This window comes from Adiantum capillus-veneris, chromosome 17, assembly GCF_014529385.1.
Source record: "Adiantum capillus-veneris isolate H3 chromosome 17, ASM1452938v2, whole genome shotgun sequence".
NCBI lineage: Eukaryota > Viridiplantae > Streptophyta > Polypodiopsida > Polypodiales > Pteridaceae > Adiantum > Adiantum capillus-veneris.
The window spans coordinates 40,446,121-40,463,262 of record NC_140947.1 but is presented as its reverse complement, the minus strand read 5'-3'; the positions used below and the strand labels follow the sequence as shown (position 1 = coordinate 40,463,262).

Here is a 17,142-nt window from a genome sequence, read left to right as displayed (position 1 = left end):
CTTCGTGATCGATCGAATCTTCTTGTGGGGGTTCTGTGGACCTCGACTCGAGAGCCAAGATCGGTTCTTCCCGAGGGGGTTCTTTAGATCTTGACGCAAGAGCCAAGATCGGTTCTTTGTGAATGATCGAATCTGCAATGAGGTTAGTTTTACTAGACAAAGTATAACTAAACCATCATTCTTGTGAACAATTGTCACAAAGTGATGACGTGTCTGCCCGAGAGCATGCGGGAAACCCTCACCCTGACAGCTGCTGAAAAACCCTAATTTTGCAAACCCTAACCCTAAAACTTGCAAACCCTAAAATCTATCAAAAACCCTAACCCTAACCCTAAAACATGTCCTAAACCCTAACCCTAACCCTAAAAGCAGCACATGATTTCCGGATAATGTACTGGCATGCTGACGTGGCACCGTAAGGAAAAAGCAACCCGGATATTGTGCTGATTTTCAGCTTGAGAGACGCAATTTGACTGCTTTATTTGCTCTACGCAACTGTGTGAGAGAGAAAGAGAGAGATTTTGCTTTATTTTTTTTAAGAGCTCAAGAGAGATTGTGAGAGAGAGATTGAGATTGTGAGAGAGAGATTCTCCTTTTGGACTGGAAGCTTTTGGGGCTCTGCTTTTGGCATCCCTTTTAAACTTTAAATAAGCGGTGAGGGCTAACACTCTGCAAAGCATCTGAACGCAGGGTCTGAGAGTGAGACCCTAACCGCTCTCTTGTACTCTGACATTGATTTAATACATAAAGAAATACCGAAAGGGGCGCTATTCTTTGGGACCAATATCTATAGGCACGGAACTCCGCCCGGCCAGTGCAAATCTATTGTGATCTATAAATTGTTTTGAAGTGGTTATTTGGTGTTGTGGTGATTGATTCTTGACTTGGAGTGTCCAAGTCTGTTACAGTGGTATCAAAGCACGGCCGATTTCTCTTCTATGGGAAATCGATCCCCAATTTTTTTTCCGCGGCACCTATGGCTTTACGCAAGGATCAGTCGACTCCCTCTGCATCTAGAGATGCGGACACGAATCACAACGAAGATTCCGGCAGAGTATGGCCCGACTCGGCCTACTCAGGCGGAGCAACGAGAGATGAAGCGTCATCAATTGATCGGCGATGCAACAAAGATGATGCTCGGTTTTGCGAAGGACCCGAAATTGGCAAAATATATGAGCGAGACTTCTTTTCAGGAAGTGCATGCGCAGTGGCAGAAAACCACAACACCACCCGCGAAACCCGCTCTCAAGAAACCTTCTAATCACAAGCAATATTCAGAGAAGGAATTAGAAGAGGTGGTTGATGCACGGATTGCTCAGCTTTTTGACGCGTAGAAGAAGCCAAAAAGAAGGGCAAAAAGCAGAAGAAAGGCACTGACTTCCCGGGGTATTTGGGTCGTCAGTCGACATTTGACAAAGCAAAGAAACAGAAGAAGCATGTTCGCTATGAAGGAGTACCCAGTTCTTCTTCTTCTTCTTCTTCTGACAGTTCTTCTAGCTCTTTAGATTCGAGCGAAGAAGACAGAAAAGGCAAAAAGCGAAGCAAGAAACAACGCTTCGGAAAGGGCAAGAAAAAGGCAAAGAAGTCTTAGTCTCGCCCAGTGAGTGACAGTTCTACAGAGGACTCGTCTACAGGCATTTCAAACTCCGATGACGGAAAATTTTATGCGAACAAGAAGAATTTTTATAAAGCCAACCAGTATGACTTTCTGGAAGACAAAAGCAAGAAAGTCCGAGAGTTTAAGGAAGGTGGACAGTCGATCAAATTTGACACTTTTTCAGGATACAAAGATGCTTCGAAGGCTTTGTCTTTTATACAGCAGTTTGACATCGCCTTCGCGGGAGGACGCTTTTCAGAGCACTCCAAGATTCGAAGAGCTACCTCTTATTTTAAGGGGAATGCTCGCACTTGATGGTCCATGCTTCTTTTAAACAAGACTGCGCCAATTAAATGGCTGACATTTAAGAAGCTTTTTATTTCTTCTTGATTGACGCAAGAGTATGAACGAGATATACGAGCTGCTTGGAACCATCTTCGGATGACCAAGAAAGATACAAAATGCTTACTGTGAGAGATTCTGGAGCTCTTTTCTACCCGCCTCTTCATTCAAGAAGATCTCGTTCAGAGAACAGATTGAGCGGTTCAACTTGGGTCTACTACAGAGATCCGAGATCACTGCTTGGAGCAGAAGTCAGCTTCTATTCAGGAGTTGATGAGTCATGCGAAGCGGGGCTTTGCCAATCACTCTAGCAGTCTGACCTACCTCACAGATGAGGCCATGACACAACGAGCCGAACAGGCTTCTGGGAATGAAAGTAGAAAGAAAAAGAGCAACCCAGAGAAAAAGGATACACGACCCAAGCTTACTCCTCAGGAGCGAGCTCGCTTCATCAAGGAGGGGAAGTGCTTTGGATGCGGGGAACAGGGACATATCTCCGCGAAGTGCCCTAAAAAGGTACAGAAAGAACAGAATGATAAGAACGACGACAGGCCTGAGAGTTCGAGAGCAGCTGAGGAACGTGGATGAAAAGGAAAGATCAAAACAGGATTGGTTCCAGATTGTGTGGGTATCGATCCCAACACCATGGACAAGAGTACAGAACTTTGCCGAGCTTGGGGCAAAGTGAAAGATCAAGAGGCCCTAATCTTCTTTGATGGAGGAGCCAAGGCCAACTTCATTTCACCGGAATTGGCGGCGCGGCTCGAGATCACCCCCGATCGGATGGGACCACTTGCGGAGGCAGTTCTAGCGGCACCCAGCAAGGAGGTAGCCATTACACCTGTCATTGGCAAACTTCGGTTGCATTGTCAGGGGTATTTGGGGAGGACTTCTTCATAATGCCTTTGGAAGGTTGTGATGTTCTCTTAGGGATTCCCTGGTACCACAAGAACAACGCCGTGGTCGATTATCGGGCGAGGAAAGCGACTTTGACTACAGAGAAGGTCAGAACCATTGTATTTGATATTAGAGAAGGTCAGAACCATTGTATTTGATATTAAAGAGTCTGTCTCTCTTGTGTCGGCTTCGGCCATTTCAAAATTAATGAAATCCAGTCTGTTTGTTTATTCGATCGTTATGAAAGAATTGAGCGATAAGAATAGGACAAATATGTCTAAACTTGATAAAGAACACCAAGATTTTCTCCACTCTCACGCCGATTGCTTCTCAGAAGGCCTACCAGGCGAGTTACCACCTGCTCGTCCTGAAGATCATACCATTGATCTGATACCTAGAAGCACACCACCGAACCGGCCACCTTACCGTGTGAGCCGAGAACAGAATGAAGAAAGTATGAACCAAGTGAAAGACCTCTTGGAAAAGGGTCTTGTCCAGCCTAGTACTTCACCGTATTGCTCCCCGGTGTAGTTGGTTTTGAAGAAAGACGGATCTTGGAGAATGGGCATCGATTGTAGAGCTCTCAACAAAATCACCATCAAGAACAGATTTCCGATTCCTAGGATCGATGATATACTCGACAGGTTACAAGGATCCTCAGGCTTTAGCAGGATTGATCTGAAGAGTGGATATCATCAGATCCAAATCGCGCCGGGAGACGTCTACAAGACAGCCTTTTGGACTAGTTTTGGGTTATTTGAGTTTTTGGTGATGCCTTTTGGCTTAACCAATGCTCCTGCAACATTTAACCGAATGATGGACAGGATTTTTCGAGAGTACAGGCTATTTGTTGGCACTTTCTTTGACGACATCATTGTTTCCTCCAAAAATGAGGCAGAACACAGAGATCATCTGCTTCAGGTCTTTCAGGCATTACGAGATCACAAGTTAGTATACCTAGATGAATCCAGGATAAGCCCAGATTCACCCTTGAAGGAAAGTGCAAGGTATAGACCCATGGTAGTCACCCATAAGACGATATAACCATCAGCTCCATCATGCATAGTATTGACTAAATACCACGACATCCCCACTAACGTCGTCAGTGCCCAATAGTGGGTGTAGAACTAGGTACTAACATATGCTCCCCAACACAACACACACCACACGCACACACGCATGAGCATACATCAACACAAAGTTCAGCGTACTGAGTTTCTGTCATGACTCCGGAGATAAGGGCAGACTCAGCCATAATGAAGCCTAGCACTAATAGAAGCATGAAATCGAAAAAATTAGCACAAATGAGGTAGTTGATAGGGCATTCACACCACAAAAGATAGAAAGAATTAGCACAATATCAACTGGTCGTAACTCGGACGAAAACTTCACAATGTGAAGTCTGCATGTCCGCTATACGACTAAAAAATATACCTAGATGAATCCAGGATAAGCGCAGATTCACCCTTAAGGAAAGTGCAAGGTATAGACCCATGGTAGTCACCCACAAAACGATATAACCATCAGCTCCATCATGCATAGTATTGACTAAATACCACGACATCCCCACTAACGTCGTCAGTGCTCAATAGTGGGTGTAGAACTAGGTACTAACATAGATCACAAGTTAGTGATTAATGCAAAGAAAAGTGAATTTTCCTACCAGAGATACACTTTTTGGGACACATTGTCTCAGTAGCAGGAGTGCAAATGGATCCGGCCAAGATAGAGACTATACGTGATTGGCCCGATTTGAAGAATGTCCATGAAGCTAGAAGCTTCTTGGGACTGTGTTCATACTATACGCGGTTCATACGAAAGTTTGCAGAGGTTGCTTCCCCTTTGCATATCTTGACACAGAAAGGAGCCCCTTTCTTGTGGCGATCCATAGAGGTGACTGCCGTTCAGACATTGAAAGAGAAATTGACTACGGGACCAGTTTTGACTTTGCCGGACTTGTAGAAGTCATTTGAAGTATATTGTGATGCTTGTGGTCGTAGTCTGGGTGCGGTCTTAATGCAAGAAGGCCATGTCATTGCTTACGAGAGCCGATTGTTCTCTAGGCCAGAGATGACAGCACAGATTTATGAGAAAGAGCTTTTGGCGGTTATCCATGCTCTTACTCAGTGGCGGCATTATCTACTCGGAGCGGATTTTACTATCTTTACAGACCATCAGAGTTTGCGCTACTTCTTGTCACAGAAGCAGCTTTCGGAAAAGCAGATGCGGTGGGCGAACATCTTATCACAGTTTCACTTCCAGATTGTCCATGTGCAAGAACAAAAGAATGTGGTGGCAGATGCTTTGTCTCGGAAGCCGTTGGTTCTGGCTATTTCCGTGATACATCATAGGAGCTTCGAGGATACGGTCGATCAGTATGCCACAGATACAAATTTTGCAGATATTTTCACACGGATACGGGATGGGGAGACAGTGGCAGGATACTCCGTTCGCGAAGGCTACTTGATGAGAAAAACCATGTTGTGCGTTACACAGCCGTTGAGGAAAAAGGTTATGACTGAATGCCACTGTCCACCTTTTACGGGTCACCGCGGCATTGCTACCAACATGAAAGGGATAGAGAGATACTTCTTTTGGCCGAGACTCAAAAAGGATGTGCAAGAGTTTGTGCGCAGTTGCTTAGTATGCCAGAAGGTCAAGTTTGACAGGCATAAAGCACAAGGATTGTTACAGCCTTTACCCATACCCACCCGCCCCTGGGAAAGTATTGCAATGGATTTCATTTTTGATCTCCTGAGAACACAGAGTGGTCACGATGATATCTGGATTGTTATTGACAGATTCAGCAACCAGGCTCATTTCATTCCAGTAAAGAAAACAGTCAAGCCGGATCACTTAGCGAGACTGTTTGTGGCCCAGATCTTCAGATTACATGGCATGCCTGAGACGATTGTCTCCGACAGAGACCCCAGAATTACGAGTTTGTTTTGGAAGGCAATTTGAGAGAACATTGGTACGCGGTTGCAGTTCTCGTCATCGTTCCACCCGCAGACTGATGGGCAATCTGAGATTTGAAATTCAGTGGTTCTAGATTTATTGAAGTCTTATATCTCGGATCAGAAGACTCAATGGGAAAAGTACCTACCTTTGGTGGAATTTGCCTACAATAACACGATACACTCTTCGACGGGGAAGGCGCCATTTGAGATTGTTGAAGGTGCTGCGAAGGTTCCACCCTTCCTAAGCACGAAAGATAAGATCTTCGAAACGGATGAATATACGCGAGATTTGGATACGGCTTTTGCCAAGGTTCGCGAGACTTTGCAGAAGTCTCAAGAACGACAGAAAAAGGCAGCGGATCGCCATTGTCGCAACTTGAAATTGAAGGAGGATGATTGGGTGCTCTTACGTTTTGAGAAGGCACACCTAAGAAAGAAAAAGGGAAAGGAGAGGCTTTTTCCAAAGCTTAGTATGCGATACTACGGACCTTTCCAGATCACTGAAAAGATAAATGATGTCTCCTTCCAATTGAAACTGCCAAATACTTGGAGGATTCACAATGCATTTCATGTGAGTCTCTTGAAACCTTTTAAGGGTGATGTGCCTGATGATGGGGAGCCTAATGAGCAACCGAAGTGGAAGAAAACGGGCACATAAGGATACGAAGAATAAAGGTAAAGTCCGGAGGCGGTTCTTGGTTAAGTTCAAGAACTATCCTGGATTGGATGCGAAGTGGATGGAGGAGGAGGACCTAGCAAATACTCCTCATATTGTGAAACTTTACCTCAATGCTTTTGGTTTAGCATAGTCTACTCCAAATGGAACGCAGAATTCAGCTTGGCCGGAGATTTGGTGCAGTGGGATGCACAAGAGGGGAGTCACTCCGCTCCTTTGTCAACAGATGCCTTGATTTAGATACTAGAGTCACTGATGTCTCTTTGAGCTTCAAGGATACTAAAAGTTGACAGTATTCTGCTGTATGACTTTACGAAATGGAATTCCTGATTATGATACCGATGTGTTCTTGACTTCTTTTAAGTGCAGGGATCGATAGACGAAATGACTGCAGCATTTTGGTCTAATTGATCTCGAATAGACATGGTTGCAATAGGGGTTAGTCAATCGGACATCGATGAGGTCCCGATTGGACCTAGATGTGATTGCTAACTATATTGCCGATAAATCATGGTCTATGATCCGAATGAATGTTGAATGTCATGTGATGTCCTGTGATGTCTAGTGATGTCCTGTGATGTCGTGTGATGTGACTGTCGATTGGTACATGTGCTAGATGTGTCTTCCTAGTACGTAGGTACTAACAGTCAGTGTCTGCGAAGACGGTTTATGGCTTCTGTCTGTTTTGCAAGCGTAATCGCGGGCAATTATAATGCTTTCAAGAGGGAGGTATGTCACAAAGTGATGACGTGTCTGCCCAAGAGCATGCGAGAAACCCTAGCCCTGACTGTTGTTGAAAAACCCTAATTCTGCAAACCCTCACCCTAAAACTTGCAAACCCTAAAATCTGCCAGAAACCCTAACCCCAACCCTAAAACCTGTCCTAAACCCTAACCCTAACCCTAACCCTAAAAGCAGCAGATGATTTCCGGATAATGCGCTGGCATGCTCACGTGGTACCGTATGGAAAAAGCAACCCGGATATTGCGCTGATTTTCAGCTTGAGCGACGCAATTTGACTACTTTATTTGCTCTATGCAACTGTGTGAGAGAGAGAGAAAGATTTTGCTTTATTTTTGTTAAGAGCTCAAGAGAGCTTGTGAGAGAGAGATTCTGCTTTTGGACTGGAAGCTTTTGGGGCTCTGCTATTGGCATCCCTTGTAAACTTTAAATAAGCGGTGAGTGCTTGCACTCTGTAGAGCATCTGAACGCAGAGTTTGAGAGTGAAACCCTAACCGCTCTCTTGTACTCTGACATTGATTTAATACATAAAGAAATACCCAAAGGGGCGCCAGTCTTTGGGGCCAATATCTCTAGGCACGGAACTCCGCCGAGCTAGTGCAAATCTATTGTGATCTGTGAATTGTTTTGAAGTGGTTATTTGGTGTTGTGGTGATTGATTCTTGACTTGGAGTGTCCAAGTCTGTTACAACAATCACATCATCTTCATGCAAATCATTATGCTTGTCATTGTCATGCAATTCATCATGCTTGTCATTATCATTCAAATCATCATGCTTATCATTGTCATTCAAATCATCATGCTTATCATAATCATGCAAATCATGTGTGTCATGCTTTGGAGAAGAAGAGACTGAGAGAGTCTCCTTTAACCGAATCTCTTGCATCTGCGCCTGCACTTAAAAAAAGAATCGGAACAAGGCGGCTTTCCTTTCGTTGTGCTCATGTTCTATGGCTGCCATTCTTGCTTCGTGTTCATGCTGTATTTCTGCTTTTCTTTCTTCGCGTTCTAACTTCCTTGCTTCGCGTTCTAGCTTCCTGTCCATAAACATCTTCTCCAAAACCTCCATAGGAGTTAGTGCAATCCTTAGCGTAGATGGGGAAGGGGGAGGGTCGGAAAAACCTTCTGGTGGGGACAACTCTTCTTCGCCGCTCCCATACTCACCACCTTCATGCGAAGTATCCATTCCGCTTCGGGTCATGACCATCCACTGAAATCTTGGTTCTTAACTTCACGAGGAATTTGGGTTCCTGTGGGTCTTGGATTCTTGAGGGTTTTGAGGTTCTTGGGGGTCTTGAGGTTCTTGGGTTATTGAGGTTTTTCCGTTCTTGAGGTTCTTCTTTCGCTTGCAATCTATGTTAGAGAAGGATCTTCTCTTCACCCGAGTTCTGCTCTTTTCCGCGGGCGCACCCCTTGGCGGCCTTGCGCTCACACCAAGGTTGCTTTTTCCCACCTCACGTCGATTGGCCGGCCGCTAAGTGCACGGTCCGCTCTCAATGAGTGCAAAGAGGCACAAGGGGAGGCTGGACAAGCCCTTCTTTCTTGGGCTTCCTATCACTCTTCCAAAACACAATTAGAAATCGGCACACCCAAGAGGACTTAGGTTACGTGTGACCGCAACAAGCAAAAAAAAAAATATGTGGTTCTTTTCTTGAGTGATACAGAACACTGCCAAAGCTCTGATACCAATGTAAGGTGCAGCGAAAGTGAATACTGAACTTTGCTCAAGATGAGTACTCCGCACTGTGCTCAAGATTCTTTTTACTTACAGAAGGGAGAGCCTTCCGTTCCTTTGTGAATGAAGGTGCTAAGACTGAGAGATAGAGAGAGAAGAATACGACACCAGAGATGTTGTCAAACCCTCCTCCGAAGGCCCCACTCTCTATGGCGAGAGCGGTCTACTATTGATTGCACAAATCTCTAAATGCTTAGACTTGCCGACGATGTCGACGACGATGAGGATGACGACGAGACGGGCTGAAATCTAAAAACGCTAATGGCTGAAATCTGCAAATCTTGTATCTGCTGAATTATGACTCTATGTCGGTGACGATGTCGATGACGACGATGCAACGATGACGCACTGAAAACGCAGATGCTGAAATCTGCGTTTTCCGGACTGAATCTGCAAACTGCGTTGGATCTGACCGTGCGGCGAGGATCTGTTGCGGGAAGGTGAGATTTGCGAGGTTCGGGACTTGCGGTACGGTATCTGACTGCTGAAAACTAAAAACGCTGGTGCTTCTAAGTGTTCTGTCGCGAAGGATTTGCAAAACCTCGAGGTTGATCTGCAAACCAAAAACGCTAGGGCTGAATTCTGCTATCTGATGCAATCTGCTATGGATCTGCTGATGCAAACTGCTAACGCTATGGGCTATCCTGTGGTCTTGCTATCGCCAAGCTGTAGCAATGCAAAAACGCTGGGTTGATCTTGGCCTTGGTGCAAAAATGCTATGCCTTGCAGATGGTGCAAAAACGCTAGGTCTGCTGGGGGGCTCCTCCTGAGAAGCTGCCTCTTCTGCCAAAAAGTGCTAGCGCTAGGTTTCTTTATATATTAACTCCCTGAGTTTGCCCTACCCAGTTTCCCAACAAAAGTCACTTAATAAATAAGTGAAAAATGTCAAAAATAGGGAAAATAGATGTATGCACTGTAAAAATGCTCCTGATGGGTTCTGATTGGAATCTGATGATCATGCTATGTGCAACCAGAGGATATGCATCTAATCTAAGTGTCTGGACATGCACGGTCTGCGAACAGACTCATTTCTCGCTATGGCTAAAAATGTCTCAAAATGTACTAGGGGTACCCTCCGTTTAGATCAAGGGGGGGAGTATATGTCTCATGAATTTAATGCATTTTTGGCTAGTCATGGGATAGAACACCAATGTACAATGCCGTATATGCCTTGGCAAAATGGTGTTGCTGAGAGGAAAAATAGGTCTCTCACAAAAATGACACGATGTATGGTCAAAAGTCAAGCTTTGCCACATTCGTTTTAGCTTGAGACTATTATGTGTGCCACTTATGTACTTAATAGCTGTCCTACAAAAGCTTTGTATTGTATGACTCCATATGAAGCATGGCATGATAGAAAGCCTTCTATTGAGCACATGCATGTTTTTGGTTTTTGGCATATGCTTGCCCACGGACACATAGCGTTGGATATGTCACGTGACACTTGGAGTACCCGTCCCAAAACCTGCTCCTACACCTGTTCGAGAGTTCCCTTTGAAGCGTAACCATGTCGAATTCTCAGGACGGAGGTGGTCAATCTGACGATGCCGTTACTCTTATCAAGGAGCAGATGGCCACACTTTCTACAAGTCTCGCATCACTTCACACTCGCTTGGATCAGATACAGACGCCAAACACTTCTCGAACTCTTCCTATTGCTTCTCGGACTACACATGCAGCATCTTCCACACCTTCTTCCGAAGCTTCAGTGGACAAACCAAACGAACCAGATCCAACTGATGAGGTAGACAATCGTGAACTTCAATTGCTTTATAAAAATTTTAATGCTGCACAGAAGAAGAAACTGGATGTTAAACTGCCTGAGCCGTATAATGGTCGCCGCGACAAGCGCGTATTGGACCAAAAATGGAGGTCTATTTGTCCAACATGGACTTAGTAGAGAGTAAAAAAGTTGCACTTACTAGTTCTCTGCTCGCATTTCTTTGGTGGCAACGACGGGTTGCTCATGGTAAGCACACACCTTTTTGGAATAAATTCCGGCGTGCTATTCGCAAGGCATTCGAAACTGCCAATGCGGATTTTCATGCCTGGTCCTCTCTTCGCCGCCTGAGCCAAACAGGTTTATTGGCCGTGTATATCACAAAATTTCATAGACCAACTCTGGAGATAGAGAATCTCAGCCCCTCTGATAACCCACACAGTTTCATTGACAGGCTTGAACCAACCCTGAAGGACGATGTGCATAAGTACAACCCTACCACCTTAGATGCTGCAATAGCCTATGTGGAGCGTCTTGGAGATAATAAGTGCCCTACACGGAATTTTTTCCTTGGTGATAGATCTTCAAAGAACGCTCATTTTTCACAACGCCGTCGCAGAGAAAGCTTTAGCCAAAGTCAACAGCATCAATCTCAGTTCAGACAACAAGCCACAGCACCTTATTCAACTCAAAGTTCTACTCTCAAGATCGACAATCTCAAAGCAGATCTCCCTCAAATGTTCCTCCACTTGATCGTGGTAAAGGACATTATTTTTCTCTAGATCAGCATTCCAATACTCAGCGAGGCTCTTCGTCAAATGCTTCTTCGACTTCAAAAAGGGAAGGATTATGTACAATTTGCGGTCATAGATGGTGTCAATGTCCAAAGAGACCAAATCCGTCTAATTTGAAAAGAAATCCGACGCAGAAGCATCATCAAATTCTGGACAACCAGCTTCTGCTCAAGATAAAAGAAAATCTATGGTCAATACAATTCATGTCTCATGCTCAGTGCAATTCTTCAGTTTTGGAGCCTCTCAAAGCAAGTCCTAAGCCTTCTTGGAACTCTCAATGGTCGCTCCATCAATGTTTTGGTGGGCAACGGATGCTCGAATAATTTCGTCAGACTCAAATAGTAGGATGTAAGGTGCAGCGGAATGAATGTTTGAAATTTGCTCAAGATGAGTGCTCCGAACTATGCTCAAGGTTTCTTTTGTTCTTATGGAAGGGAGAGCCTTCCGTTCCTTTAGTGAGAGAGTGCAATGGACACAAACAAAGTGAATGGACACTGTGAATGGAAGTGCATGAGACTGAGAGATAGAGAGAGAAGAGAAATACGAAACCACAGTGAATGGAAGTGCATGAGACTGAGAGATAGAGAGAGAAGAGAAATACGACACCAGAGACGTTGTAAAACCCTCCTCCGAAGGCCCTACTCTCGTCGACGAGAGTCGTCTACTATTGATTGCACAAACTGGTACAAACTGAATGCATGTGACTGATGCAAGTCTAGGCTATGTCGATGTCGACGAAGGGGATGGCAAGACCGATCTGAGGGTTGAAATCTGCTACTCTTTATCTGCTGTCCAAAAACGCTCAAGGCTACATTCTGTTGTTGCCAAAAACACTATGGAAAACGTTGATTTTGCTGGTCTTGATGGCTGAAAATCTGCATCTACTGTGGGGCTGAAATGGCTATGGAAACTTGCTAAAAATGACCTGCTGAAAATTTGCAAAGGCTGAAAATCTGCAGCAGACGATTCCTGCTGAAAACGCTATGCCGAGGGAGGCTAGGCGATGCAAACCAAAAACGCTAGGACCTTCTTGATGCTTGAGGGAAAATCGCCCCCAAGGGGTTCTTGCTTGAGAAGTTGCTTGTTGAGCGGTGGAGCTCCTGATGCCTCTTCTGCCAATAAGTGCTAGTTTAGGTTTGCTTATATACAAACTTACTCAATTTGCCCTACCTACTTTCCAACAAAAGTCACTTAAAAATAATAAGTGAAAAATGTCAAAAATAGGGAAAATAGGCTAAATGCACTGGAAAATTCCTCTGAAGGATTCTGATGGATTTTGATGGGAATGCTTATGATCATGTTAAGTGCAACCAGAGGATATGCATCTACACTAAGTGTCTGGACATGCACGATCTGCGAACAGACTCACAAAGTGCCAAATCACTTCTAAATCTAGACTGACTGGATTGACTGAACCCTTGTCGTGCTGTAGCTTGTCCACGGACACATAGGGTTGGAATCTGGATGTGTCACGTGACGTAGGACAGCTTGGCTTACCAACTTAGTAGACATCTCACTTATTTGATGTGGAATTAGCAGATGGATCAATTTTAACTTGTGATGAGATAGTTCGACAGTTGCAGTTCGAGATTCAAACTTATGCAGATCAACTGGATTTCGAAATCATGCCTTTATCTTATTACGACATGATTCTTGGTCAGCATTGGTTATTCCAATATGATCCAACAATTAGCTTTCGAGGACATACTATCAATTTCTTCAAAGATGGACGTAAATTGGTTTTACACGGGCTTTATCATGCGGAACGAGTGATTCAAGCCTCTCGTGTACTAGTCAAATGACATGATACAATGGAGTATAAAACGAATATGAACTCCAATGCAGATGCAAAAATTATTATTGATGCATTTTTGAATTCATTAACTTCTCTTGAATCAATTGATGAAGACAAAGATGATTTCAAGCAAGAAGTTTTTCCAAGTGATACTTCACCAGACAAAGATAAGGATATAGTTGCAAATTCCGAGTCTGAAGACGATTATGCTTTCTTTAATTCTTTGTATGCCAATTGCAACTCATGAAGTGGCAATATTTTGAGGACGATTCTGAAGAATTTTCGAATTCATTATTGGAAGATGATTGCAGTCTTAGTCAAAAATCCTCTCCAGTGATTCATAGAGATGACGTTACTCCCTTTGAAGAATGCCTCGAGAACATTTCCTCTTCACCAAATATTTTACAGTTATTGGAAAATTTTGAACCAGAAATCTTACATCACATGAAGGATTTTGAAGATCAATCTCTTGTTGCAGTCGACCTGATTATGCCAGATTTCTCTAAAAAGTCTTTGAATAATGAAACGACATGGGATTTAGCAGTCAAAGCAAAAAGGTTTCGCAAGAAGTAAAGGTTCAAGACAAGGGTTTCAGATAACTCAAAGATTGAAGATTTTTTAAGATTCAGTGCTTTTCCAGAATTCTATCAACATCAAAAGTCATTTCTTTGACACGAGCTCTCATTTTAAATGGGAGGGAATGTCACGATTGTGACTATGTTACAGTATTAGATCTACTCCTAGTTGTAGATACGCAAAGTGCCATGCCAAGGAGAACCCCTACGCTTGGATAGTCACGACCCTTCACTCAAGAGATGTATCTCTTTGCCAAAAGCCACACTCCTTCGATGACTGGTCACACCCCTTCGCTCTACGGTTGCGACTCTTCGTCCAATGGTTGCAACTCTTTGCCGAAAGGATGTGTCTTTACCTCTAAAGTCATGTCTCTTCACCATGAGATGTATCTTTTCATTTGTGTCTCTTCGTCTCCTATATAAGGAGCAAACTGTACTCAGTTTCAAAGCATTCATTCAATCAATCAAACACACATTCAGTCTCTTGAGTCTCAGTTTGATCTTAAGTATGAAGTTTTAAGTCTTAATTATAAAATTAGCACCACTAATCCTCACACTACCTACTGATAGGACACCATCCGGTACATGCGGTCTCCCAATGACTGCTGCAGCTTACAGTAGCTTCTACAGCGCACACTATTTAGTCTGGCTTTCCTTGTTTCGGAGGACGTTTACGGTGCAGACAGCTTAGCCACCACCTAGCCACACTGCAGGTTCATGCATTGACAAGGTTCCGGTCACTCTCATAACGGTTCTTGTGCTTACCTATTTTCTCCATACGGTTTGACTACAAACACCACAAATCCTATTGGGCAGGACAGTTGCAGGTCAATTGGCACTTCTTTTACAACGAGTTGTTTTGATACTCAGCTCGAGACCTTCACGCAGTATCTTCACCCTGTATTGGCGGAGTACAACAGTTTACTACACTGCTCGTGACTGCACTTTACCATGGAGATCTCTCGGAGTTTGGGACACCCCAGATTGCTGCTACACTCATGGAGTCTCCTTCAGTAAACATGGAAACACACATCTTCATCGTTTGCCTCGCCTCTTCGGCTTCACGCGGTTTGTTCAACATCAGGTGCTAAGAGCGGGTGTTAGATCTACACCACTTTGTTGCTTCACAGGTCTAGGACATGCATGTATGACTAGTGTGCCTCCGGGCTAGCCACCATAGCATATGCATTTAGACTACATTGTCCGGCCGCCCACTTCTGGATTGGCCGCCTCTCTTTTGTCCAGGCTCCCTACTCACCTATATTTTTCCATGTTGGGTCGTGGGGGCATCTCATGCACTGCTCAACCTCCCCCTTGTGACCTATATATGGGGCCAAGGGGTCCTACTTCTCAGTCATAGATCACACATCTGATTGTATAGACAAGGTCTTCCTGCTCTGGTAGTCATGGGAGACTGATCGCCCCCTCTTCCAGATCTAGTGTTTGTTGCCTCTCTCTCTCTCTCTCTCTCTCTCTCTCTCTCTCTCTCTCTCTCTCTCTCTCTCTCTCTCTCTCTAAATCCTCTTCTTCTTGAGAGAGAGAGAAAGAAGAGACTAACACCAGATGGGGTCCCAAACCCCCCTCCAAGGGCTCCCCTCTCTATCGCTAGAGAGGTAGATTGCGCAAATGCTGATAGATACCTCTGATGCATCCATATAGAATTTGTAATTGAGATGACAATAATGCATAGCAAAGCATTAAGCAATAAGACGAACTTGTCCTCCTATCGAGATTTGTCCATAGAATCCAATAACTCGCCACGAGAAATGCTGGCATCCCTGATTTGCTTTGATGGTGCTAGCCATCTCACAAGATATTCCCTAGGCAACAAACTCGCCCCATGATTCTCATGCATTGCAAGACTATCACAAAGTATGTCCCCATTTGAAAATATTGGTGACACCTAAGTGTCAGCAATTTGAAGTCGGTCATAAAAAGACTGCATTTTGGTATTTGACCAGAAACAAGTCATTGAAAGCTTGTTTTCTGTATAACTAAACCATTGAGCTCACCAACCAACTTGCTCACATTAGTAGTAATAAATGATAGGTGCACAAATTCATTGAACCGCTTCAACCTCGAAGAAGGGACCAGCAGGCGCCTAAAGAAATATGCACTTTTCCCAGAAATGGATGAAACCCGAGCCAGGAAAACCTAAGCAGGCAACTGCTCCTCGGCCAACAAGGAAAGCAAACGAACATCATCAGGCGTGTAGAGAAGCAAACCTGTGGAGAGTGTGCCCTCTATAGTCCACGGCACGACTTCGCGATGGTTCAGGAGCAGCGAGGAGAGAGTACATTTGCTTGACGAGCAAGACCACCACCATTGCACTAGAAAAATAAATTAATGGGAAGCGTGTGGCGGGCGTGTGTGAAAAGTGTGTGCGAGAGAGACCGGGAACTTTTGGCTGAAGAAGCTTTAGATTTACTTGGCGGACATTTTATTGACCAGGAACTTGGAAGAATCCTCCACGATGCTCACCACAAAAGCGTGAGCAAAGAATAAATAAGGGGGTACCACTTGAATTTTATTGGGAAAAAAGGGGAAATCAAGCGAGATGATGATGCGAGGAGTAAGGACAATCTACAGGTGTCACGCTAAGCGGGGGAAAGACCAACAGGAGCTACGCATACTCCGAAGTTGCACAAGAGGGGAGGCCCACTGCCTGCCATGGAGCTGCACGCTACGGACTCCTAGTGTTCCCAAAGAACATTTTTCCAACTTTTGAAACTTACGGGTTTTTCTCCAAAATTTGGCATGTTTTTTTGAAAATTATAACTAAACGAGGAAAAATTTTATAGTTTTCCAAATTGTAAATTGTTATTTTACAGGTAGAAACCAAAACCTAGAAGGTGCATTGTAAATGTTTACAGGTTTTCCGTGAACATTCGTGCGAGCTATGTTTTTAAAAATTTGATTGACTATAATGAGTAATAAGCTCGTTGTGTGAGCTCAAGTGGTTGCGACTTACTGCCTGTGTACCCTAAGAGGTTGAGTTCCAATCGGCCCCCAACATTTTAAAGGGGTAAGAGAAGAGAAATGTTTATTATTTCTTTTTTTAGGGTAGTTGAATTTTGAAATTGATTAGGAAAGATGTTGCCTGGGGGTTCGATCCTGGATCCTTACCCCATCCACACAGGACCCAATCCACACATCCACCTTGACTCATAGCCTAGTGGTCAAGGTGGAAATGTTAAGTTTTCTCCTTAGGAGGAAAGGATTAGGGGAGCCTATTAAGAAATGAATAAAATAACCGCTGAGCCAACACAAACAAAAAATGGTTTTCGCTTTATTGAAGGGAATCTCAAA

The 17,142-nt window shown here is 44.1% G+C and overlaps 1 protein-coding gene across 13 annotated transcripts in view; it reads right to left on the bottom strand.

Annotated features, from left to right (window-relative positions):
• The window catches only part of LOC147437106 (protein DETOXIFICATION 44, chloroplastic-like), an 86,074-nt gene extending 69,858 nt beyond the window's left edge, over positions 1-16,216 (bottom strand). For 7 of the 13 annotated variants that reach the window (XR_015184820.1, XM_086486645.1, XM_086486655.1 and 4 more), the window contains exon 1: positions 16,059-16,214. The gene's annotated coding sequence lies outside the window, so the exon portion shown is untranslated. Of the gene's footprint in view, positions 1-16,058 lie in introns of all 13 variants that reach the window. The other 6 variants (XM_086486646.1, XM_086486651.1, XM_086486653.1 and 3 more) reach the window with 3 other exon arrangements.
• Positions 16,217-17,142: the final 926 nt, after the last annotated feature.